This window comes from Xenopus tropicalis, chromosome 4 (assembly GCF_000004195.4).
Source record: "Xenopus tropicalis strain Nigerian chromosome 4, UCB_Xtro_10.0, whole genome shotgun sequence".
Classification (NCBI taxonomy): Eukaryota; Metazoa; Chordata; class Amphibia; order Anura; family Pipidae; genus Xenopus; species Xenopus tropicalis.
In genome coordinates, this window is record NC_030680.2 from 63,276,180 (window position 1) to 63,302,065 (window position 25,886).

The 25,886-nt window shown below is 37.7% G+C and overlaps 1 protein-coding gene across 1 annotated transcript in view; it reads right to left on the minus strand.

Annotated features, from left to right (window-relative positions):
* Positions 1-25,886, minus strand: part of cdh13 (cadherin 13) — a 512,601-nt gene that overhangs the window by 201,158 nt on the left and 285,557 nt on the right.

The window sequence follows — 25,886 nt, forward strand, 5'->3', positions numbered from 1 at the left end:
AAATTGAGTAAAATAAAAATCTTTCAGTTAAAAGGCCATTAAACATTATAGAGTATTTTCATTGAAACGGAAATACAAAGAACAAAGCCGAATTCTGATGTGGTCATTAGGGAATAAAGGAATAAAAGCTGGCGCCTGGATCTCACGTACTTTAACGTACTTTATCAGTAATCCATGTAAGGGGCTAATGGTTACAGTGTCAATACTGTAACAGAAATAAATGAACACTCCAAAAGACATTTCACCAAACAAGTGCCCAGCATGCATTTGGAATTAGATTAGTGTTACAACAAACCAAAACATGATTTTATCATAAAAGTACCCACATTTAAGGGCCCATTTACTAAACAATTTTGAGATAAATTTGTATTTTTTCTACATTATAGAACATTTCGTAATGTATATGAAAATTTTGGTAAAATTCCACAAGTTTTTCATGGTTTTTGGTACATTTCGATGAAAAAAATCATATTTTTCACAAATACGAACATTTCAGAATTCATTAACACTTTTGTTACACTTTCATCAGGACTATATTTTCACAAGGTTTGATCTGTCGAGTGCCATTGAGTCCTATGGAAGGCTTCAAAGACAGAACTGTTTTCATGGTGTTTACGAACTTTACAGGCCAAAAATTTCGTGACGCAATTGGGATATTTTCATACGAACGATAAAAGCATTGTCGAGACATTTTAGAAGTACAGGAATTCAAGGCCAGAAAAAAAGCATTTTAGTAAATGTGTCCCTATATGTAGGAATTATTGGTTGATTCAATTTCTCCATAATTCATATGTGCAGGGTTGCAAAGGCACAAAAGGGTTCTTTGTATGTTGCTTATCTCAAGATGGCAGTTTGTGCATGGCTAGACTGACATAAAGTACAGGTATGTACTCCTGTTGTTGCAGTTTTCTTCTGTTTGTTAGCAGACAATATGTACAATATACAAGTTGTGCAGGGAAGACCAGCAGATCTCTATTTGTTATAGAACTCCAGTATAGCTCTAAAAGTTGATGTAATGCCCTGAATTTGCTATAAAGGCATTTTAATTGTAAAGAGAAAATTGTTCCTGCTATTTTTTCAATTCAAGTGTTTCAAATTAGTGTTTGTAGACCCACTGAAAATGATGAGTAAAATGTGAATTTTATGCATTTGAGTTTCACTTTTTTATTCTATCAGGTATTTCAGATTCAAATCTTTAAACAATAAGCAAACATTTAAGTTTTGTAAAGTTTGAGTTAGAAGTGAAAAACCCCCACAAATTCTAATTCTGAAAAATAAGCCCCCCCTGTGTTGTGCTGACTACTTGCTACACACAGTAAAGACTTCTCTATTTGTTTAACAAAACACAACATGCTACATTTACAAAAATGGGAAACTTTATCTAAGGTGTACCATGAGTGCATGCACAGAGATGTTGCTTGGGGAGGGGCTACTGACCAACTAATGCAACAACAAGTGGAGGCAACAAGTAGGCAAGGGAAGGCAGACTAGAGGGAGGCAGGAGAGGTACCTGCCCGCCTTTGCTCATCACTAGCCATTATTTATATTACAGTTGTTACAGCAATACCAGTTTAGGTAAAGGAAAACATTTTCACTAATCCTCTTTAACAAACAAGCCTAATTTTATACAATAGTATTTTTTGCCATTAAATCATAAAAGTACTGTGTATATTGCATATATTACTTAACTCACAAAGAAGGAAATCATACTAAGAAATGACAAATCTTTAATAGTAATTAAGATTGTGATAAATAGTCACTGGAATTCACACACTTTTTTTTTAGTACAGGTATGGGATCTGTTATCCAGAATGCTCAGGACCTGGGGTTTTCCGGATAAGGGGTCTTTCTGTAATCTCCTACCTTAAATCTGCTAAAAAAATTATTTAAACAGTAATTAAACCCAATAGGATTGTTTTGGCTCCAATAAGGATTCATTATATCTGTGAATGGGTGGGATCAAGTACAAGGTACTGTTTTATTATTACAGAGAAAAAGGAAACCATTTTTAAAAATGTGAATTATTTAATTAGAATGGAGTCTATGGGAGATGACCGTTAAGTAATTCAGAACTTTCTGGATAATGGGTTTCCGGATAAGGGGTCCAATGCCGGTAGTTGTTAATTTAGAAGAACAAGTGAAAAGTAGAGATTTATTTTCTGGGGAAATCATCTGTCATGTTTAGTGGAATGCAATGTGACATGACAAATACTGATGCCGTATAGTATTAGCCTTTATTAGTATTAATGAGTTCAACCATTATTGCACAATACAAAGAAAAAACCCTACATAACATTCAAAGGGTAATTTATAAATTAGGAAGATGCCATATAACAAGAAAACAATGGAATGTACAATATATATATATATATATATATATATATATATATATATATATATATATATATATACAGTGCCTTTGGCACTTGCAAATTTCCAACTTCCATGCTGCTCCAAAGAACAGCTGGATATATGCCCATGTCTGTGATATTTAACAAACCACAAAAGGGCTATAGCTATACCCAAGACTTCACAGAACAAGCCCCTTGTGTTCATTATTTGACTGGGAATCAGCCATGCACACAAGCAGATTCTTGTACAGTCTTGTATTCAAAGAATTCCCTTAAGACATCATAAAGAAACAAAAAGCTGCATTTATTTCTGATATGAGGGTTTTTTTTCATATCAGCTTTTTACAGTAAAATTTATTTCTAGCTCGGTTATAGTGCTGTTTTATAGTTTCTGCCATTCCAAATACTCTCATCACAAAAGAGAAGAATGTGATTCATGTCTTGTCAACAACATTGTATAATATTAGAAGAACATTTAGAATGCACAGGGGGAATTGTATGTTTATTTGAGGGCATATTAAAAAATGCCCTTTAATTTGGAATGTGATGATTCTTTCATTTTGGGCTTTATCATGTGTATCACCTCTGCCTATTGTACTCTGATTTTGAAGTACCATAAATATAAGCTTTATCATGTCCTTGGGACACTCTTGCCTGAAATTTTCAACCATGCCCCCTTTTAGGCAATGAATTCCGCTTTCTCACTTGGTTTAGGAAAAAAAGCAAATAGAATGGCTTCAGAAGTTGAACTTTAGATTGAAATGACTGAAGTTAATTGTGGTTGAGACGATTTAACCAGTCTTTGACCGAAATAAAACAATTTCACTATTCAGCAGAACTGTGTTGTACATGTCTTTATCTTTTAGAAAGCTTCTCATGGGCGTTTATTTAAAAAAAAAAATCCTAATTTAGTTTGTGACTTAATCACAGTTCCTAAATGCTTTAGAACAGTGCTGTCCAACTTCTGTTGTACCGAGGGCCGGAATTTTTCCGACCTACGTGGTGGAGGGCCGATAATGGAAGCCAGTTTTGACCACTCCCCTTTTTGAAACTGCACCCACTTGAAACCACACCCATGTTATCACATGACCATACCCATATTAATAGTTGTAGTACAGCAAAAACCTGCCATACTCTGCCTGCCCTACCCTGCCTGTGTGTGTGCCATACTCTGCCTGCCCTACCCTGCCTTTGTGTGTGCCATACTCTGCCTTCCCTACCTTGCCTGTGTGTGCCATACTCTGCCTTCCCTACCCTGCCTGTGTGTGCCATACTCTGCCTGCCCTACCCTGCCTGCGTGCCATACTTTCACTGTGTGTGCCATTCTTGGCCTGTGTGTGCCATACTCTGCCTGCCCTACACTGCATGTGTGTGCCATACTCTGCCTTCCCTACCCTGCCTGTGTGTGCCATACTGTGCCTTCCCTACCCAGCCTGTGTGTGCCATACTCTGCTTGCCCTATGCTGCCCTGTGTGTATGGCACACACAGGCAGCCTACAGTGACACAATGCTGGCACTGCTCCTACAGTCTGCACAATAACTATATATTAAAAAACTTTTTAATTGCAGTACCACCTCAGTATATGTTCTTTTTGTAGTATGCAGGGATTATTTGTGGGTTTCTACTGCTCCTGAGGTGTGAACAGGAGAACAATGGGGGTGATTACAGCCTGAGCCTGAGGTGTGAACACTGCAGGGGATGAACAATGCAGAGATTAAAAGGTGTGAACAACACAGGGGATTACATATTTAAACAATACAGCCTGATTACAGCCTGAATCTGAGGTGAGAACCATGCAGTTAATCACAGTACTGATACCATCTAAATCTTATACAAGAGTAAGCCATCAAAGCAGCCAGACAGGTGGGGGGCCACACAGAGGGGGGTCGCGGGCCGCATGCGGCCCGCGGGCCGCCAGTTGGACAGCACTGCTTTAGAAAATGAAAATCTGAACGTCTTTTTTTTGGGGGGGTGGGAGATATATGAGTGCTTAATAAGTATGATTTATGAACTTTTGCGTTTATGGACTGTGTTTTCACACTTGTTTGGGGCTTCTACTGATGTTTAATAGATTTCCATAAAACATTTATATGATATACTTGCAATTATCGATTCATTAATTCTTGACTACATTTTCTATTTGACAAAATGGATACTTTTTAATCAGGGCACATGGTACAAAGTGCAATTTTCAGGTGCAAATTGCCATGTTTTATCACCACAATACAGTGTTTTTTTTCCCCAGAATTGAACCTTAAAATCAGTGTCCATTTCAGGGTTTGCCAAAACACACATTTTGCAAATAGGGTTATCATCTTTTTCTAAGATCTGTACCAGCACGGCAGGGGCAGGCACAAATGGGGACTCTTTTTATGATGTAATTGAGTGGGGTTATGACGTTGAAATCAAGAGTCACATCAAGTGTGAGATCTAAATAGATAAGCAAAAAGAAAAGAAAGAGACCGACTGGGGGTGGATCTGAGGAAGACTGGGACTGAATGGACTACATTGCCAGTAAATTAATAAAACTAACCTCTGCCTTGGCTGGTATTTTATTGGCTAGGCTGGTGAAATACCAGCCAGGCGGCAACTCTACTTGCAAATTGTGTAAGTTGTGTCAAACATTTTTTAGACATGTGCATGGCATAATTTCCAGTGAGCCAATGTTCACAGCATTAATAAAGGCTAGTGGGACCCTGTAACTACTGCCATGTCTACACGTGTGGTACAGTAATTCCAGGGTTTTTCTTGAATCAGTGAACACACGTGTTCACTATTCATCAACACAGACTGGGAGGATGCTTTGCTGCTTCCCACAAGGAGCATTTATGGGCACCGGTACTTTTTATGAATGGCATCATTGCATGCTCAGTTTTTTGGCCATCATAGCAGATTGCCCTTGTGCTTGCAATCATACATGAGCCTAAATGCCTTTTGCTCAATGAACCCTGTTTATCCAGGAAACCCCCAAGTCTACTCATAATAGATATTATACCTACTGTATATTGCATCTTACTGCCTAATTGTATATGATGAGTGATACAAAATCTAGAGTACTCATGCTGTTTTGTTTTACACTACTTCTCTCCATGCCATAAAGGATCCCATCGCTTTTTGTAACTGTCTATTGTTATGAAACATATCTATTGCCTCAAGTTTTGTTACTAGTTGTTTAGACCATTTTCTTTGCAGTTTGACATAAAGCATTTTCTCAGTCTTCTGTTGGTTTTAATCCCCCGTGCCTTCTCTTATATTGTTTTTTTACCTTTTCTCTGCCAGTGGAAATGAATGTATAGCTCTACTGAGGTTATCTCTGTCAGGTCTTTACACTTTCTTATGAGTTCTTTGAAAAGACAGCAGCGTGAGCAGCAATAAAAACTGTTAGACTATTTCATATATATTTTTGGTCACTACATCATGGCTTCACATTAATCTATCTAGTATATGTTGTCAGTAAACCAATAATTGTATTAATTTTTAAAACACAGAGGGGGTAATTTATGACAACCAATAAAAGCGCTCATTTAGCCAGCGCTTCTTCCCAATCAGGCAGTGATTTGCACCACACGGCAGATAAGAAAATCTGGCATGAGGTCAGGGCCCTATATACATATATACAGGTATGGGATCTGTTATCCGGAAACCCGTTACTCAGAAAGTTCTGAATTATGGGAAGGCAGTCTCCCATAGACATTATAAGCAAATAATTCTAATTTTTAAAAATTATTTCCTTTTACTCCGTAATAATAAAACAGTACCTTGTACTAAATCCCAACTAAGATACAATTAATTGTTATTGGAAGAAAAATACTCCTATTGGGTTTATTTAATGTTTACATAATCTTTTAATAGACTTAAAGGACATGTAAAGCCTACATTTGCCTACAATGTATATCAGTTGGGCCCACCTCCCCCACCCAAATGGCATTATTTGTACTGAATATATCCCCTCCGCTTGCCAGCACCATCACATTTTCCTAAAGCAAATAGCAGCTTTCACCTGGTGCCCATTTTTCCTCTGATACGTAATTGGATACATTTAAAGGAGAAGGAAAGGCTAATAAAGAGTTAATCTCAAGCTGCAGGCATACCTTCAGTTCTCTCAATAGTGCCCTTAAGTCTCCCCATATAAAAAACACTGAGCTGTGTAAAGAAAGTTCCCATAATGCCTCACTCCTGCACAGATACCCTGACCAAGTGAACATGCTCAGTTAGTAAGACTATGGGGCTGATTTACTAACCCACGAATCCGACCCGAATTGGAAAAGTTCCGACTTGAAAACGAACATTTTGCGACTTTTTCGTATGTTTTGCGATTTTTTCGGATTCTTTACGAATTTTTCGTTAAAACTTAACGCTACGAAAAATGCGCAACTTTTCGCGTAAGTTTTAACGCTACGAAAAATGCGCAACTTTTTACGCAACTTTCGTAATGGATAGGAAAACTCGCGTTTTTACGCAAAAATCGTATTGGTAACGAAAAATTCGTAAAGAATCCGAAAAAATCGCAAAACATACGAAAAAATCGCAAAATACCGATCATTACGAAAAAAACGCAATCGGACTCCATTCGACCCGTTCGTGGGTAAGTAAATCAGCCCCTATGAGTCAGCTTCCTGCTGATTGGCTCAGATCCACATTCCTAAGGGGGGGGAGTGAGTTCTTAGCATTCTTGAGGGAGGGGGGAGCAGCCGAGAGAGCAGAAAGCTGCGTGTCTCTGGCAGAGAAAAACAGACACAAATAATCTTTTGACAGAGAAGTCAGTGCAGCGTTTCTGTGAGTGCTTATGGCTGTATTTACATAGACTTTTCTGATAAAGCTTACTTAGTTTTTACCTTTCTTTCTCCTTTAAATCTGTAAACAGCACACACACACAGACCCTTATTCAGTGTACATTTCATCAAGAATACAGGCTCACACTGGCAGAACCGTCTTTGATAAAAGTTCTGCTGTGTTTGAGCTGAGCTCAGGAGAGTTGGTTGGGAGAAAAAAATAGAAGCAGCCAGCTAGAGCTGAGTTTCTATGGGAACCAGCAATGCCATCTCTTCACTGGCTGCTAGACTGGAGAGCGTGTTTAGTAATCTGAGCTTAGAACAACTGAGCATGCCCACAAGCCAGAAGTCAAAGCAAATTCCCGAGGGAGGGGGCCGAGTGGGTTACAGGAAGAGAAGGAAATCTAAGTGATAAAGGAGACACTGCAGCCTTACTATTAACCTCTGGACAACCAGAGTGGCAGATATTTAAAGATTTCAAAGAGGCTGTTCACTGATTACATTTTTGTGTGTGGGGTTTACATGTCCTTTAATAATATCATTATTTTTGATGGTTTGATTTATTCTACCATTTAAATTTCTATTCTTGAATTAATAGATGTAATTTTTTTAGCTGTGATATTTGTGTGTAGGCAGCTTTCTCAGGTCATTGTATCTGAGTCTGATTTTTGTATGTGGGGTTTACATGTCCTTTAAGGGATGGAAATCCAAATAACAGAAAGATCCCCTAAAACCCCAGGTCCCAAGCATTCTGGATAATGGGTCCCATACCTGTATATATATAACGTTGGAATAACAAATAAACTTTATTTCTTTTTCACCATACTTAAGTCCTGTGACTGCTTTATATGACAGTCTATATTTACTCTTTTGTGGTGTGCACCCAGGCACTCTCTCTAATAAGCGAGTGCAGCTATTTTCTGCATTTATATATATATATATATATATGCCTCTGAGGGCCTGTGCCTAGGGCAGCAGCTTTAGGGGATGGGCCTCAGGTTCCTATATAATTGGTTAAATGTAAAAAAAAAAAAAGACCTCCCCAGCCGCCGGATTTACCCAGGAATCATCTGGCGCCTGGGAAGCTTCTTCTCTTTAGCAGAATATGTGCCCCCAAAGATGCCCCAGTAACTCCCCATCTTCTTTTCTGCTGATTCACTGCACATGCTCTGTGTAGCTGTCACTTACTGAGTTTAGAGACTGACTTAAAATATAGTGTATATAAAGAATATAAATTTCCCAATACAAGGCTGATTATTGAATGCATGACAGCTCTAAAACCAGTGCAGAATTTAATAAGCCCTGTAGCATCAGCTTATATGGCAGACAAATTTTATTTTCTGCTTGATATATTGCAGGCACCCCTAAAATTAACTTTTCAAGGGCTGCCCTGAGACCACTGAACATTTTGACTGGTTCAATAAGTTCAGTATATAAAATATGGCATTCTAGCCATATTCATTTTTAGGGTTTAGTTCTGCTTTAAGTTTCTAACTTCAGCATGTATTGCTTGACAGTCAAGAAAGCGTTAAGGAAATGTTCTATAATTAGAGTTAGGGAATTCTTTAGCATTTGCAGGTCAAATTTTAGTAAATCTTCCCCTAAGACTGAGTTTGTAGGAGAGCTGCAAAAGTGCACAAATAATTTAAACATTAAATGCAGGGTATGATCTCCAGACCTAACAAGAATAAAATAAAATTGCACCTAAACATTTACTCTTTTTATAGAGAGCACTTTGCTAGGAGAGAATTAGTAAAGAGATGGAAGAGTATTATAGGGTTATGAGGAACAAGAGAGAAGAGGAAAATAAAGGAAATGAAAAGAGAAAAAAAAGGTAGAGAACAGTAGCAGACTGAGGAATGGAGAGAAAATGTATATATTCAATAATGTGGGGTGATACAGAATATGCTGGGGTTGCACTGTGTTACTTCACACAATACAAAGGCAGGGTGCTGTTTGCAGAAGCTGAGAAAATTTATATGCACTATTTTGGGGCCCCTGTATTCCATACTTGGTAAATCTATGCATAATGGGCATCCAACTGTTAAGTAGATGGAAATAGCAAAATGGCCTTGCTTTAAAGTGTGTGAAACCAGGAAGCGTTGGTTGGCAAGGCATATTATATCAGTAGATGTGGTTTATATTAGTGGGAGGGGCTTTTTGCCACGCCTCTCTACGCGCAACAGACATAGAATCCCTCCCCCTTTTTGGCTCCAGTTCATGGACTGTCTTATCCTGTAAGTATAAAGTATAAAGAACTTCTGCTTAAGTTTATCCTTATATTGTTGCTAGCCTGTTAAGCTTTTGTTAACTACCGCCACACACTCACATGTGGTTTTACAACAGAAAACCACCAATTGATGCAATTATGAAACTTGCAGGACCATTGCTTCCACCTATCTTTAACATACTTCTGGGGAAATGTAATAACAGTCGTAAACGGAAAAAAACCCATAAAAATAGGAATAAAAATCCACACTTAATAGTCTTCACTACACTGTTTATTTTCACCATAAACCCAAGAGTTTTTGCAAATAAGAAATAATCAGTACAGTAAAATTCAATAAATTCAGGTAAAGACATTTTAAGCAAGGTTTTATAACGTTATTAATTAAACCATTGCTACTTGCTAATAGCAGATCGATTGGGAAAGACACAATCTAGCAAATTCTCAAATCCGGGAGGTCAAATTGTGCTTGGCAGGCACCAAAGTTGCACAGCAATGGATCTGTTCTGCATCCAACAATCACAGAAACTAATTTGCTTTGTTGCAAAGTAATTAGTAGGTGTCTTTGTATGCCATTTATTTGACAGCTTTTTCATTTTCTAGCGGTTTTATAATTTGACAAAGGCCATTACAGTCCTCTAACTATTCTCTAGATATGACTTTTCCAAGGTTAGTTCATTTTATTTAAATGACCTCCAGTAATGGTAATTTAAGATGTATATTAATTTCTGCTGTCAAACCTTTCATTTAATGCATCAATAAAAAAACTTGGTAGATGCCGAGGAAGAAATGAAGTGTCTGCATATTTTATTAATTAGCATATTTGTTTCACATGGGGACAGAAGGGATAATTATGTATAGTACTTTCGTGTAGAAAAAACAATTATCAATTCTTTCACTTGCAGACAACCCATTAGGGTGTTGACACCTGAATAGACACTGGTTTAACCATTTTGTGAAAGCATTTTAACTATAGATGAAATGCTCAGGCTTTTAATTTATTTAATTTATTAGCAGCATTTTTGAATCTAATCAATCTATATTTTGACAGGATTTTATTAAAGTTCAAATAATATAACCCACCCAATATTGTTATGCTGCACCAACCACACTACAATTGTATATTTGGCACATTTCACACTGGCAAATTTTTTCATGAAACTGCTGTGAAAACGTGCCACAACAAAAAAATTGTGTGAGTGAGAAAAAAGTTGGAGTCTAGTCAAAAAAGTCGCGGTTGCACCAAAAAAATTGAGGCTGTGTCAAAAAAAAGTTGTGGTTGCATCAAAAATTTCCTGGACAGATTCGCTCATCACTAAAACCAGACCCTCCAAACCAGATAGCCAATGAACAAATAGCAAAGTAATTGGAAAACAACAAAAAAAGACCAAATGCATATTGTCTCAGAATATCAATGTATACATAATACTTAAAGTTAATTTAAAGTTAATTTTCAAATTGAACTACCCTTTTAAGTATGGTGCATAGATTGGACCAAATTTTATGCCTCTTAGTACTCCAGCACTTTTACTATAAGGTTGCCATTCATCCCCGTTTCACGGGGACAGGCCCCATTTCAAGAGCCTGTGCCCCGTGGGAAATTGCCCCGGGAAACGTCCCTGTCAGCTGCCATTGCCAAAAAAATCCACGTGTATGCTATTCATAATCCCCGTTTGAAAATCATTCTAATTGAACACGAAAAATGCCAGTCATGGTTTACTGGCTTTGCCTTGTGATTGGCCAAACGAATGAGGGGCAGGAACTATTATAATATATATATGTGTTCCAAGCACGCAGTTGTGCAGATTCTAAGTTAAGATGAGCCTGTTGTGTTGAGCGGTGCAGGTAGGCAGGGCAGCATGGTACTGGGACTCAGAGCCAAGCAGCAATATAGAATAAATGAAAACGATTTGCCGTTAAGCTATAACTGCTGCTTGGCTCTGAGTCCTGGAATTCTTGCGTGTGTTGGAGCTTGACCGGGTCAGTGTGGTCGTCGTGTGTGAAATGGGACACAGGGGTGGTGGGCAAGCCGAACGGGAGAGGAGCCACTTGTACATCCTCCACATTCCACTTTTACATCAAAATCAGAGGCTGCTTACAGTAGTAAGGATTTATGTCAGAGGAGCAGCCTGACTTTTTTTGCCTGCCCCATGTTTTAGTTTTGAGCGGTGGTGAGTTTTTTTGCAGATTCATGTATTGCTACAAGTATTATTGGGCTGTTAAACAAGTTTTATACAGTATATATACTGTATATACCGGTATATTAAATAAATCTCAGCCATCGTGTGATTCAAAATCTTTGTGTATTTCATTTGCATGTACAACAAATGTTTCGGTCAGTTGTACATACAAATGTAATGATACATGAAGATTTTGAATCACAAGTCCCTTGTTGCTGGTTGAGATTAATTTTTCTGCGTGCTGTATTTCAATGCAGCTACATTGTAGTGTGATTGGAGTGAGGTGCTGTTTTTTATTGTGCAGCTGCCCTGGGGAAATATACAGAGGAGGAAAAAATGTGGGCATGACCTTAAGTAGGAGTGGTCATAAAAGTGGGTGTGACCTTGCAAAAATTTTGCTCCTATCATGTCCCCGGATTTTAATCTTAAAATCTGGTCACCTTATTATACTGTATGAGCAATAAATGAATGGTGATGTATGTGGCATGCAAGAGAGGTAGGGGACCTAGGGATACCACTTGATCAGTATTTTACCAACATGCTTGATGCCAATGGTAAAAATAGAGTAGAAAGCAACATCAAAAAAGGCCAGGATTTTTAAAAGAGAAAACCATGTGGGCAATATAACAGGTCATCAGCTAGAAAATAAAGGGAGTATTTCTCAATATTCTAATTTGTGAATTTGTGCTTGTTTTTCTAAATCAAATAAACTTGTATATCGAATAGTTGCTTACCGTATATACTCGAGTATAAGCCGATCCGAATATAAGCCGAGGTACCTAATTTTACCTAAGAAAACTGGAAAAACTTATTGACTCGAGTATAAGCCTAGGGTGGGAAATGCAGCAACTACTGATAAGTTTTAATCAAATCAAAATAAATACTAATACAATTACATTAATTGAGGCAACAGTGGGGTATACGTTTTTAAATATTTATTTAAAAGAAAAACAGTAAGTGAGCTCTGTAAGCGGAGAAGAGGGTCAACAAAAACAATATGAGTACTACCCCACGCTCATTGCACATTGGCAAACTGGCAGCAGACCCGGTCCCGGAGGGATGTAAGGGGGAATAAGTATTGCTAGTGGGAGCCTAGGCCAGGGCACTGGAGGGTCTGGTTGCAGGTGGCCTAATTTGCACACAAAGGACAGAGGGTGCTAGTCTAGAGGGACCCATGGCACCCGACTCGAGTATAAGCCGAGGGTGACTTTTTCATCACATTTTGGGTGCTGAAAAACTAGGCTTATACTCGAGTATATACAGTACTTAATAATAAGGAAAACTCATTAGAATAAATGTTTTTTAGAGTTTATTGGAAAAAGAAGCATGGTATGGGGTGTAATGGGCAAATACAACAGATATGAAGAATATATGAAAGTAAAACAGGTTATAATATAGTAAAAAGAATGTGCTAGGAAAACAAAGCAAATCAGCAGCGGTTATCTATTACTATTTATTCCTTCATTGTGACAAGCTACTGTTGCTTGTTGCGGCAGAACAAGTCAGCATTAGTGATGAGCGAATCTGTTCCGTTTCGCCGAAAAATTAGTGAATCTTTAAAAAGATCCGCGAAACGGCGAAAAATTTGCGAAATGGCGAAAATGTCGTGCGACAAAAAAAATTTGTCGCCCGCGGCTATTATTTTGTCGCGCGGCTATTGTTTCGTCGCCCGCAGCTATTATATTGTCGCGCGGCTATTGTTTCGGCGCCCGCGGCTATTATTTTGTCGCCGGCTATTGTTTCGTCGCACGCGGCTATTATTTTGTCACGCGGCTATTGTTTCGTCGCCCGCGGCTATTACTTTGTTGCGCGGCTATTGTTTCGTCATCCGCGGCTATTATTTAGTCGCGCGGCTATTGTTTCGTCGCACGCGGCTATTATTTCGTCGCCCGCGGCTATTATTTCGTCGCCCGTGGCTATTATTTCGTCGTGCGGCTATTATTTCGTCGCGCGGCTATTCTTTTGACGCGCGCCTATTCGTTTGACGCCCGCGACAATTCTTTTTTGACGCCGCCGACAATTTTTGGACGTGCGGCGAATCCATGCCTGGCGAAACATTTCGCCCATCACTAGTCAGCATTACAAATGCACACTGTACTGACCATTATCTATAATAGAGTCTTTGCTGTCAAAAAAGTAGTACAGTACTATAAAACTCCATATTGTTCTTCTTAACCATACCTGCCTCCAGCTTCCACAATAAAAAGGATAAACTGAATATATCGTTGTGGTTCCCCAAAATCTTGAGCCCCAGTCTGAAGATGTGTCATTTTGCCACATGCCCAAAGCACTATTTTAAAATGTTTGATTTGGGTTGACTACAAATATAAGCGCAGAAGTTATTTTTATAATAGTTTCATTAGACACTAAACATAGTGATACACAAGTAACCCCGCATATCTAGTATAATTTGCAGCACATTTGCTTAGATGTTACCATGAAGCAGCTTGGAATTGGCCATAAAACAGCAAAAGAACATTTTCACTCAGATTTTCAGATTTTACCCAGTCATAATTTACATAAATTAAGATTTTATAAAAATCCATTCAGTTAATTGCAACTCTTCTGTCACCTGGAGGTTCCTAAGTGCTGCCATACTGGGTGAGTTATTATTTTATTTGTGGAGTTTTACTAAAGGGTTTAAAGTTTTCATTTTTCCTTACACTGTCAGATTTTAAAGTCCCAAAGCAGTGCTTAAGACAACTGAACTGTTATTTCCCTGAGGCTTTTTTACATTCAAGTACTTATCTGATTTCCATCAATTTGTCTTCTCTGCTAAAATGAAATTAGACAATATTGATCTCATTGTGAGACATACAGTGGATCTCCATTACCGCAAACAGAACATGGGTTTTAGAAAAGAAAATCTAAATAGAAATCTAAATACATAGGTGAACAGGGAGTGCCCTTATTATAATAAAATAACATGTTTTATCATTCAAGCTGGATACTTAGCAGGAATCAGCGGCAACCAGTATAAAATGAATTCACTGGGGCACCAATAATTATTATACAGAGGTAAAATGTGATTTCAAAAGTCCAAAAAAAGTTTATTAAAAAAATAATAGTGAACCAGGATTTATTTCCTCTTGCCATGAAACAGAAGAGTCACAACTCAGTTTTTATGACACTTATATTACTGTTAATAAACTTTGAGCACTATTTTATGATTATTCTATAGTCTCTAAGGAGAATACAGCATACTTTTGCTTACTAAGGTGAATTATAACTAGAAATCCTGTTCAATAAAGTGCTAACATGAAAAAGACAAAAGTAGATATGTACAATGTTAGAGAAAACACAAAAGCCACAAACCTGGCACTATACACATGCTTTGTACTTGATTGACTGGTTTCCTTGGAAACTGAAGTCAAATTCCATTTTTTTTAGAGAGAAATAAAAAAAAAAAAAGAAGAAAAAGAAAGAACACTCCCCTTTAAACAATATGAGATTTATGGAATGTTTATATTTTGGGGACATTTACTTTCTTCCCCAATTAAATTTCACCTCATCTCCTGAGATTTTGATTGGAAGAAAAAAAGCAATTGTGGGAACACTAAGGGGCACATTTACTAACCCACGAACGGGCCGAATGCGTCCGATTGCGTTTTTTTCGTAATGATCGGTAATTTTGCGATTTTTTTCGGCGTCTTTACGATTTTTGCGTAAAAACGCGAGTTTTTCGGCGTCTTTACGATTTTTGCGTAAAAACACGAGTTTTTCGGCGTCTTTACGAGTTTTGCGTAAAAACGCGAGTTTTTCGGCGTCTTTACGATTTTTGCGTAAAAACGCGAGTTTTTCGTAGCCATTACGAAAGTTGCACAAAGTCGCGATTTTTTCGTAGCGTTAAAACTTGCGCGAAACGTTGCGCCTTTTAAGTTTTAACGCTACGAAAAAGGCGCGACTTTGCGCACAAGTGTTAACGCTACGAAAAAATCGCGACTTTGCGCAACTTTCATAATGGCTACGAAAAACTCGCGTTTTTACGCAAAAATCGCATAAAATACGAAAAAGTCGCAAAATGTTCGTTTCCAATCGGAATTTTTCCAATTCGGATTTGAAATCGTGTCTTAGTAAATCAGCCCCTAAAGATTCCCTGTAGGGATGAGAGAACATTTTTACCTGTTAAAAAACTTTCGGAAATCCATGCTAGAATTTCCTTGTGCTTTTTATTTCACAGCAACAACAAAAAACCTGCCATTTTTTACTCTGGAAAAAACGCCTACATCATTATCATTAGTCCCTTGCCTTCCATATCAACCAATCAGAGCCTTGACCAGCCCATAGAACAGTTGTAGCACAGTGAAAAGGAGCTTCTCTAACAAGGTAGAGCAATGTATATGCTATTGCAGCGTTCAAAAACACCTTAACTGCAATGTTGTTTCCCATTGACTCCAATGGCGAAATTTGTGTTCACAAATTCTTCAGCAATGCAAAATGGGTCACACTCCCTAATTAGAAGGGGTCTTTGTAGAACTAAATTAAATAGCTATCACCATAAGGGGCACATTTATTAAAAAAATCACACAGTTGTGGTAATAAAATTGTGCATTATAGTGGCTCATCTCCATTGCGACAACTGCAATTACTGTCAAACTAACCATGTTTGAGAAAAATTCCAAATGCTTTAATAATAATTTTCTTAAAACACAGAAAATACACATTGTACTTTTCCTGCAAATTCCTTCTTTTCACTCATTTAAAAACATTTGAGGAGTCAGGAGATATTGTGATTTTGAGTTAAAATCATGATAATCCACATACCTTGGGACCTATGGCATCGTAGTAGATCTGATCTTGTCCAATTTATTGATTACAACCTGTCCTTGGTTTAATCCCTGGTACTCTGCTATCAATCCCCCTTACGTATGATCTGGCTAGCCTTCGCTTAGTACCACACCTCCTCCCTTGTGTATGAACTGGTGAGTCTGATCATTCTGCTGCCTCTTTTGTTGCTAATTATGGGGCTGATTAATCAAATATTGAACTGGGCAATTCTGAAGGATTGTCAGCAGTTCAATATTTTCCACAATGGGTGAATCATCATTGGTGCTTCATAAAAATGAGTGAGGCACAATATGCCTTTAATCTGTATCAATGCTGTTTGTGTCCCCCTTGACTTATAAAACATATAGGGTTTACTTACTGCTTTAACTTGGAGGCAAGTAACATACAGTAGGTTGAAACTTTTAATCAATTTGTTTCTATTTGAGAAGATAAAAGGGATTGTTGTGCCCTTCCTAAACAGGGATTGTTTCTTCAATATATTACAATAAAAAAATTTTACCTACTCAGAATTATCTCTTTAAATTCCAAAAACCAGATTACCTTGTGAGGGTGTAGTGGAACTATAACAAATGAAGAGGAAAGAGAAGATAACTCTTCTAAGATCTATTCAATTTTACTTTTCTTGAAGGAAAAAAGTACCGCTCCAGATCACTTCTATTTACTGCTTTTTGTTAAACTAATGTAATAGTATTTATTAATGCAGTCCCCCAATTTTATTAAAGTGACAAGTGCTGTAATTAAAGTCTTTTATATCAATAGTACAGAAGAAGAATACTTAAATTATTTACAAATCTCAAATACCTACCAAGGATTCTTGGAATTAGAAAGAGGCAAATTAGCCAATTAAAGGGCCATAAGACACACAGACGCCTACTATTACTTCAAATTACTACCTCAGCATCTGGTTAAGACTCAAATAAAAAGAGATTAAAAGGTTTGAGAAGAATGTCTGACTTGTGTTTTGCCAGCTTTATCAAAGGCAAATGGTGATATTTTAGATATTTTTAGATATTTTTAATGACTTTTGTTGGTAGATATTTCATATGTGAATGATATTTAGAGATGTAGCGAACTGTTCACCGGCGAACTAATTCACGCGAACATCGGGTGTTCGCGAATGCGCAAGTTCGCGAACTTTCCGCGTATGTTCGCAATTTGGGTTCGCCGCGTTTTTTTTCGCTGCATTTTTTCTCAGCCTAAAAAACGCTGCACAACCACACATGGCGTTTTTCAGCCTAGTACTGGTGTAAGCAAATCCCGTTTCCATGGTGTCAATAGCGCGAAATAGCAAAAAACGCCGCGTATTTCCGCTAGGTCTGCCCGTTTTTACGCAACGCTTTTTCAACAAAGTATTTTTTAGAGAAATTTTTGCCCTTGATCCCCCTCCTGCATGCCCCTGTCCAGGTCGTGGCACCCTTTAAACAAATTTAAAATCAGTTTTCTGGCCAGAAATGGCTTTTCTAGGTTTTAAAGTTCGCCTCCCCATTGAAGTCTATGGGGTTCACAAAGTTCGCGTATATTCGCGCTTTTTGGCATAAGTTCGCGAACGTGTTCGCAAACTTTTTTTTTAGGTTAGCTACATCCCTAATGATATTCTTTATTTATACTGGTAAGTGGGTTACAAAAACAAAAATATATCACTGTTATAGCAATAAACGTTAGAGATTTTAACATGTTTAAGGATGATGATGTAATGGATATTATCTCCATTTACAGTGGTGTGAAAAACTATTTGCCCCCTTCCTGATTTCTTATTCTTTTGCTTGTTTGTCACACTTAAATGTTTCTGCTCATCAAAAACCGTTAACTATTAGTCAAAGATAACATAATTGAACACAAAATGCAGTTTTTAAATGAAGGTTTACGTTATTAAGGGAGAAAAAAAACTCCAAATCTACATGGCCCTGTGTGAAAAAGTGATTGCCCCCCTTGTTAAAAAATAACTTAACTGTGGTTTATCACATCGGAGTTCAATTTCTGTAGTCACCCCCAGGCCTGATTACTGCCACACCTGTTTCAATCAAGAAATCACTTAAATAGGAGCTACCTGACACAGAGAAGTAGACCAAAAGCACCTCAAAAGCTAGACATCATGCCAAGATCCAAAGAAATTCAGGAACAAATGAGAGCAAAAATAATTGAGATCTATCAGTCTGGTAAAGGTTATAAAGCCATTTCTAAAGCTTTGGGACTCCAGCGAACCACAGTGAGAGCCATTATCCACAAATGGCAAAAACATGGAACAGTGGTGAACCTTCCCAGGAGTGGCCGGCCGACCAAAATTACCCCAAGAGCGCAGAGACAACTCATCCGAGGGGCCACAAAAGACCCCAGGACAACATCTAAAGAACTGCAGCCTCACTTGCCTCAATTAAGGTCAGTGTTCACGACTCCACCATAAGAAAGAGACTGGGCAAAAACGGCCTGCATGGCAGATTTCCAAGGCGCAAACCACTTTTAAGCAAAAAGAACATTAAGGCTCGTCTCAATTTTGCTAAAAAACATCTCAATGATTGCCAAGACTTTTGGGAAAATACCTTGTGGACCGACGAGACAAAAGTTTAACTTTTTGGAAGGTGCGTGTCCCGTTACATCTGGCGTAAAAGTACCACAGCATTTCAGAAAAAGAACATCATACCAACAGTAAAATATGGTGGTGGTAGTGTGATGGTCTGGGGTTGTTTTGCTGCTTCAGGACCTGGAAGGCTTGCTGTGATAGATGGAACCATGAATTTTACTGTCTACCAAAAAATCCTGAAGGAGAATGTCCGGCCATCTGTTCGTCAACTCAAGCTGAAGCGATCTTGGGTGCTGCAGCAGGACAATGACCCAAAACACACCAGCAAATCCACCTCTGAATGGCTGAAGAAAAACAAAATGAAGACTTTGGAGTGGCCTAGTCAATGTCCTGACCTGAATCCTATTGAGATGTTGTGGCATGACCTTAAAAAGGCGGTTCATGCTAGAAAACCCTCAAATAAAGCTGAATTACAACAATTCTGCAAAGATGAGTGGGCCAAAATTCCTCCAGAGCGCTGTAAAAGACTCGTTGCAAGTTATCGCAAACGCTTGATTGCAGTTATTGCTGCTAAGGGTGGCCCAACCAGTTATTAGGTTCAGGGGGCAATTACTTTTTCACACAGGGCCATGTAGGTTTGGATTTTTTTTCTCCCTAAATAATAAAAACCCTCATTTAAAAACTGCATTTTGTGTTTACTTGTGTAATCTTTGACTAATAGTTAAATGTGTTTGATGATCAGAAACATTTTGTGTGACAAACATGCAAAAGAATAAGAAATCAGGAAGGGGGCAAATAGTTTTTCACACCACTGTACATATTTCAAAAGAGTGGACAAATCCACAACCACTGCCTCGTATTGACCAGGGTTGGACAGGGCCAGGGGAAAAGCTGGAGAAACCTCGGTGGGCCCTGAAACCTCAAGTCCCCTGTCTGCCTAGACCTTGGGGCCTCCACGATTGGGGTGGGCCAATAGGTGACGGCCCCTGATGGAAACTATGTGACAGAGCTGGTACATGTGGCTTTTGAATTAACTACTCAAGAGTAGGTGGTCACTTCACTGCAGGTTAAAATAGGTTAGTGGGAAAAAATGTCCTATGGGACACATCTGGTTAAGTTCAATAATTCAGTTTACTTTGTTTAGCTATACCTTTTTGTCTCACTGATAAATCAGTTGCAGGCATCTTCAGACAGCGGGTTATTAAATGACAATAAACATTTCAGATAAAGAATAATTGATCGGACTTTGTCTTGTAAAACAGTAGCTCTGACACTGAGTGTAGCTGGAAGTCTTGTCATAAAGCATGAAAGGACTTTTACTGTTGCCAGAAAGAAAACAAAAATAGTCACATGAGTACCAGCAAATGGATTGACCTATGCTATAATTAAAGCTAAAATCATTTTCTCCTGAAGTAAAGAAAAATATTTATTTTCAAGACTGCACTACTCTACAGAATATTAAGAATTTAACTCACATATACAGTACAATTTTGGAACTATGGATCAGGCCCTAACTTTAAAGCAAACAGGAGAATTAGCACTGTGCAAACTGTGCCAAAGTGTATTTCTGGTTCAAATACTATGATGTTCAGCCACATCACTATATAGAACAAAATAGGAGCTGCAGGCAGGTCAACATTTTGGGGAGTCTCCTTGTAAGGAGGTGAAATATATTTTATTTTTATAATGAAAATACTGCAATTGGGCAATGTTTGGCCAGCAGGTGGCAGTGGCACCAATCCATAAGGTTGGTCTTTAGAGACATCCCCTACAGGAGCTTATAAAAGAAAGTGCCTGAGATGGAGGCTTCCTCTTTTGGCTAAAGAAGTGATGGAAATACAGGCAACTGGGCCAATCCTAAGGAAAAAGGCTGGACATAGCTAGAACTAGGGGGGTGGAAGTTCAGTGTACTAGAATCAACTAGACGCTGTCTAATCTGTCTAGTATCAGTGGCTCATGTTTGTTGTTGCATATGAACAGATAATCAGAATAGCTTACAACCTGTGGAAAGATGATTCTTGTCTTCCCTTGTTTAACAGAGTTTTCAAATTGATACATTAAAAAAACCCTAAAGGTATTAGGCTTTAGAACTGTAATGTTTATTGAAGGCACAGCTAATGGCCGGAAATAAAATTAAAATCCAGGAAATCTCAGTTCCAGTCAGAGTATTACGGAGATGTTTAAAGATATCATTAGAAAAGTCATTTCTACAAGTGAGATTATAATATGTTTGCAGTACAGTAGCAAAGGAAGTCTTGCAGTCAAGGTTCCATTAATGCCAAGTACCTGCCATAATTGTGCCGCTTACTTAAAAAAAACTGTTGTTAACTGTGTGTAAATAAGTTGGTTGTATTTTCATGCAGCTATCGCTTATTATTCTTAAATATGTTAAGCACTCTGTACAAAATCTTTTTAATGTCAATATTTTAGCATTCAAATGCAATTTAAGTATTCCAGTAATAACAGGTTAGTGTCTATTTTGCAGGCAAAAACTGGAAAAAAAGAAAAAAAAACCCAATGCAAATTATAATGCATTTAAAACTGAAAGGAATATAATAGAATTGTAGTCTTTGTCCACATATAGAATTTTCTAATCAAGCAAGAAGAGTATGATTATACAGCTTTAACCTGACTTCCAATTTATATGCTAACTGTGTGCCAAATACAGAAATAAAACACACAGAGGGGTATAAGTTTTCAAAAGGTGAAATAGATCTCAACACAGTCCTCCAGTGTAAAATTCTGCTGCTGCTCTAAATTCACTTGTATGGGCATTTTAGGGTGTGATATTAGTATTTTTAAAACACAGATTCAATTCACTATTAATAATCATTTCTAGAGGTTTATTTATAATGGACAATTTGCAGCAAAATTGCTGCTGCTGCTGCTGCTGCTGCAAAAGAAAAAAAAAAAGATTGTATCTTCCACACAATATATTGAAAAAAATTACATTGAAAATGGAAGTTTCACCCACCTTAAAGCTATTGAGATGGTGTGAAAATCAATGAAGAGCGTATCTTAAGCATTCAAGCAAGTGCAAAATGATTCTGCATTAGGGATTAAGCAAAAAAAATAACTACAAACAATTTGCAGTGAAATCTGTGCAAATTGTTCTGAAAATGTGGGGGCAAATTCACCTTTAGACAGATTTACTGAGTATGGGTGCAATCACATCTACTGCTTGTGCTGCCTGTTATTTCTGTCTGTGTATTGGGGACATTTCTGTCTGCAATACACAGACAGAAATGTTTGGCTGTCATTTCTGTTGGCAGTGCTAATGCCAAGGAGGAGATTGCTTCTGCTTGGCACAAGCATCGTTGACAGTAATGACAGCCAGGGCAAGCAGGAGATGTGATTGGATTGTACATCACCTCATACTCCGCACACTCCTTGGTGTAACCTTCATTCACTTTTTTATCCAGGACTTTTTAGACATTCCATTAGAAATTCCCAAAGCCCCCAGGAATTTAACTGCTCATTTAGAACCAACCTCTTCATTTATGCTTATAACTTGAGCCCTCAGCTATTTGCCCACCTTTCATAAAAAAAGCATTATTTTGTTTAAATACCCTCTAACTGCTGCTTTACATCACCAATATCTAGACCAAGAAAACCACAGAGCCCCCCCCCCCCCTCATGCCTTAATCCACTTGCCTTAACTCTACAATGTGTATTTGCTTTAATACAATCAACATGCCATTGTTTTAAGGTGTAAATTATTATATGTTGTTTTTGTATATACAGTATATTGTACTATAAAAAGTACTGAGGGAGACAATGACATTATATAAGATATATAAATAAAATATACTAAAGTTTGATAATGTTGAAAGAAATTTACAGAAGCAGAGAAGTTTGGAACAAGAAATAACATCATTATGGGACAAGAAACAGACTGCTTACAAGCAGCTCCAAAGTCAAGGGACAATGGATCAAGGCATAAAGTGGCAGAAACCTGAGAGGAGAGATAATGGCATCTATGACTGCTCAGCAACAAGCAAGGTAATTACAAACTTAATGGAAAACAATTAGGCAAATCCAAGATGGAAAACAGTTTAGTGATAACAGTAAATACCAATCATGGTAGAAACTGTGGCATGCAGAACAAAAATGCAGCTATGCTTAATAAATCATCATAGTTATTTAGATAATATATTGAATATGTGCACATGGAAACTGCAACTGCAATAGTTTCATAGCAGGTGAGAAGATTCATTGAGGAATGCTATATACTCAATATATAATTTATATTAATAATATATTTAAGTCTTAACACCTTTGATTATAGAAAGCTTAAAGGAGTCACGATTAATGTGCTAAATTATACATAGGCAGATAAAACCAGTGGTTTATGCAGTCCGACAAAGTCATCATAATCATTTATTTATGCAGAGCCAGCAAGTTGTGCAGTGCTTTACACTAATTTATAGCAAACAGGAGTCTTACTAATTGAACAAACAAGGGTTACAGGGATCAGAGGGCCCTATTAGTAAAAGATTACAAGTGTAACATTATACTTGCCATGTCTGAAACAAGTTGTACCATAGAAGGGCATAACGTGCCATTAAAGCCTGCTTCATCTGCAAAAGGGCACCATAAATAAGAATTCAGATTTACTATTATTCTTTAAAAGTGATCCTCTTATCTGGAAAATTCTATGCCCCAATGAATATGAATTAATACATTTCATAGTTATCTAAATCTTTGGCTTTACTAGGATAGTAAAGGTGACAAGAAAGATCTTTTATCTTTTTTTTTAAGTGTTACATCACTCACTACTGAATAGAAGAGTACCGATGAGTGGGGTACAGGCTTGAGTTAAAAACTGTCCAGTTTTCACCCAAACAGCCCTGTTTTTGGATGGGCTGTACAGGTGAAAACAGCTTGTCTGGCCCCCTAATGTCATAGGCCCACCCCTGAAATATCAGCCACCCTGCCCATGACATCATACCCCTGCGCCAGATTATCAGTTCCTCCCAGACTCCCAAGTCGTGAAAGGTGCCAACCCTAGGTTAAGCGAGTTTCTGGAAAGAAATAGCATATGCAGCTATGGTTATTGCATACAATTAGTAGTACATGATCCTGGAAAATAATTAGGCATCTTCAGACAGCGGGTTATTAAATGACAATAAACATTTCAGATAAAGAATAATTGATCGGACTTTGTCTTGTAAAACAGTAGCTCTGACACTGAGTGTAGCTGGAAGTCTTGTCATAAAGCATGAAAGGACTTTTACTGTTGCCAGAAAGAAAACAAAAATAGTCACATGAGTACCAGCAAATGGATTGATCTATGCTATAATTAAAGCTAAAATCATTTTCTCCTGAAGTAAAGAAAAATATTTATTTTCAAGACTGCACTACTCTACAGAATATTAAGAATTTAACTCACATATACAGTACAATTTTGGAACTATGGATCAGGCCCTAACTTTAAAGCAAACAGGAGAATTAGCACTGTGCAAACTGTGCCAAAGTGTATTTCTGGTTCAAATACTATGATGTTCAGCCACATCACTATATAGAACAAAATAGGAGCTGCAGGCAGGTCAACATTTTGGGGAGTCTCCTTGTAAGGAGGTGAAATATATTTTATTTTTATAATGAAAATACTGCAATTGGGCAATGTTTGGCCAGCAGGTGGCAGTGGCACCAATCCATAAGGTTGGTTGGTCACATGGAAACTGCAACTGCAATAGTTTCATAGCAGGTGAGAAGATTCATTGAGGAATGCTATATACTCAATATATAATTTATATTAATAATATATTTAAGTCTTAACACCTTTGATTATAGAAAGCTTAAAGGAGTCACGATTAATGTGCTAAATTATACATAGGCAGATAAAACCAGTGGTTTATGCAGTCCGACAAAGTCATCATAATCATTTATTTATGCAGAGCCAGCAAGTTGTGCAGTGCTTTACACTAATTTATAGCAAACAGGAGTCTTACTAATTGAACAAACAAGGGTTACAGGGATCAGAGGGCCCTATTAGTAAAAGATTACAAGTGTAACATTATACTTGCCATGTCTGAAACAAGTTGTACCATAGAAGGGCATAACGTGCCATTAAAGCCTGCTTCATCTGCAAAAGGGCACCATAAATAAGAATTCAGATTTACTATTATTCTTTAAAAGTGATCCTCTTATCTGGAAAATTCTATGCCCCAATGAATATGAATTAATACATTTCATAGTTATCTAAATCTTTGGCTTATGACTTACTAGGATAGTAAAGGTGACAAGAAAGATCTTTTATCTTTTTTTTTAAGTGTTACATCACTCACTACTGAATAGAAGAGTACCGATGAGTGGGGTACAGGCTTGGGTTAAAAACTGTCCAGTTTTCACCCAGACAGCCCCATTTTTGGATGGGCTGTACAGGTGAAAGCAGCTTGTCTGGCCCCCTAATGTCATAGGCCCACCCCTGAAATATCAGCCACCCTGCCCATGACATCATACCCCTGCGCCAGATTATCAGTTCCTCCCAGACTCCCAAGTCGTGAAAGGTGCCAACCCTAGGTTAAGCGAGTTTCTGGAAAGAAATAGCATATGCAGCTATGGTTATTGCATACAATTAGTAGTACATGATCCTGGAAAATAATTAGTTGTCATTTGGGCTTAGTCTGAGTTTTCTGTAAAGAACTATGTAAGAATTCAAAGTTGAAATTTCAGTATACCTAAATAACTATTACAAATTACAATGATTTTCACATTCCATTTCTGGGGGCAGATAAAAGAAAATAATAACTTGAGAATCTGAGATGACAGAGCTTTACATAAAGGCAGACTTCTTGTCTTCAATAGGTTATGTACATTAACCAGCTGACAAATTAATGTTCATGTTCACTAAGTGATGATAGTTCTAACTGAGCTGTTTGTTGGGCAAGAGCAACTACTAACTCCAGTAGCATCATTAGCAAAAACGATTACTCTGCTGCTGCTAGTCTGGTAATAAGCACAGCAGTCAATCAAAGAAGGCTCTAAAAATATACAATAGAATCCTTTGTGTTGAGTTGCTGCTGCAATCTCCTCACATTATATCT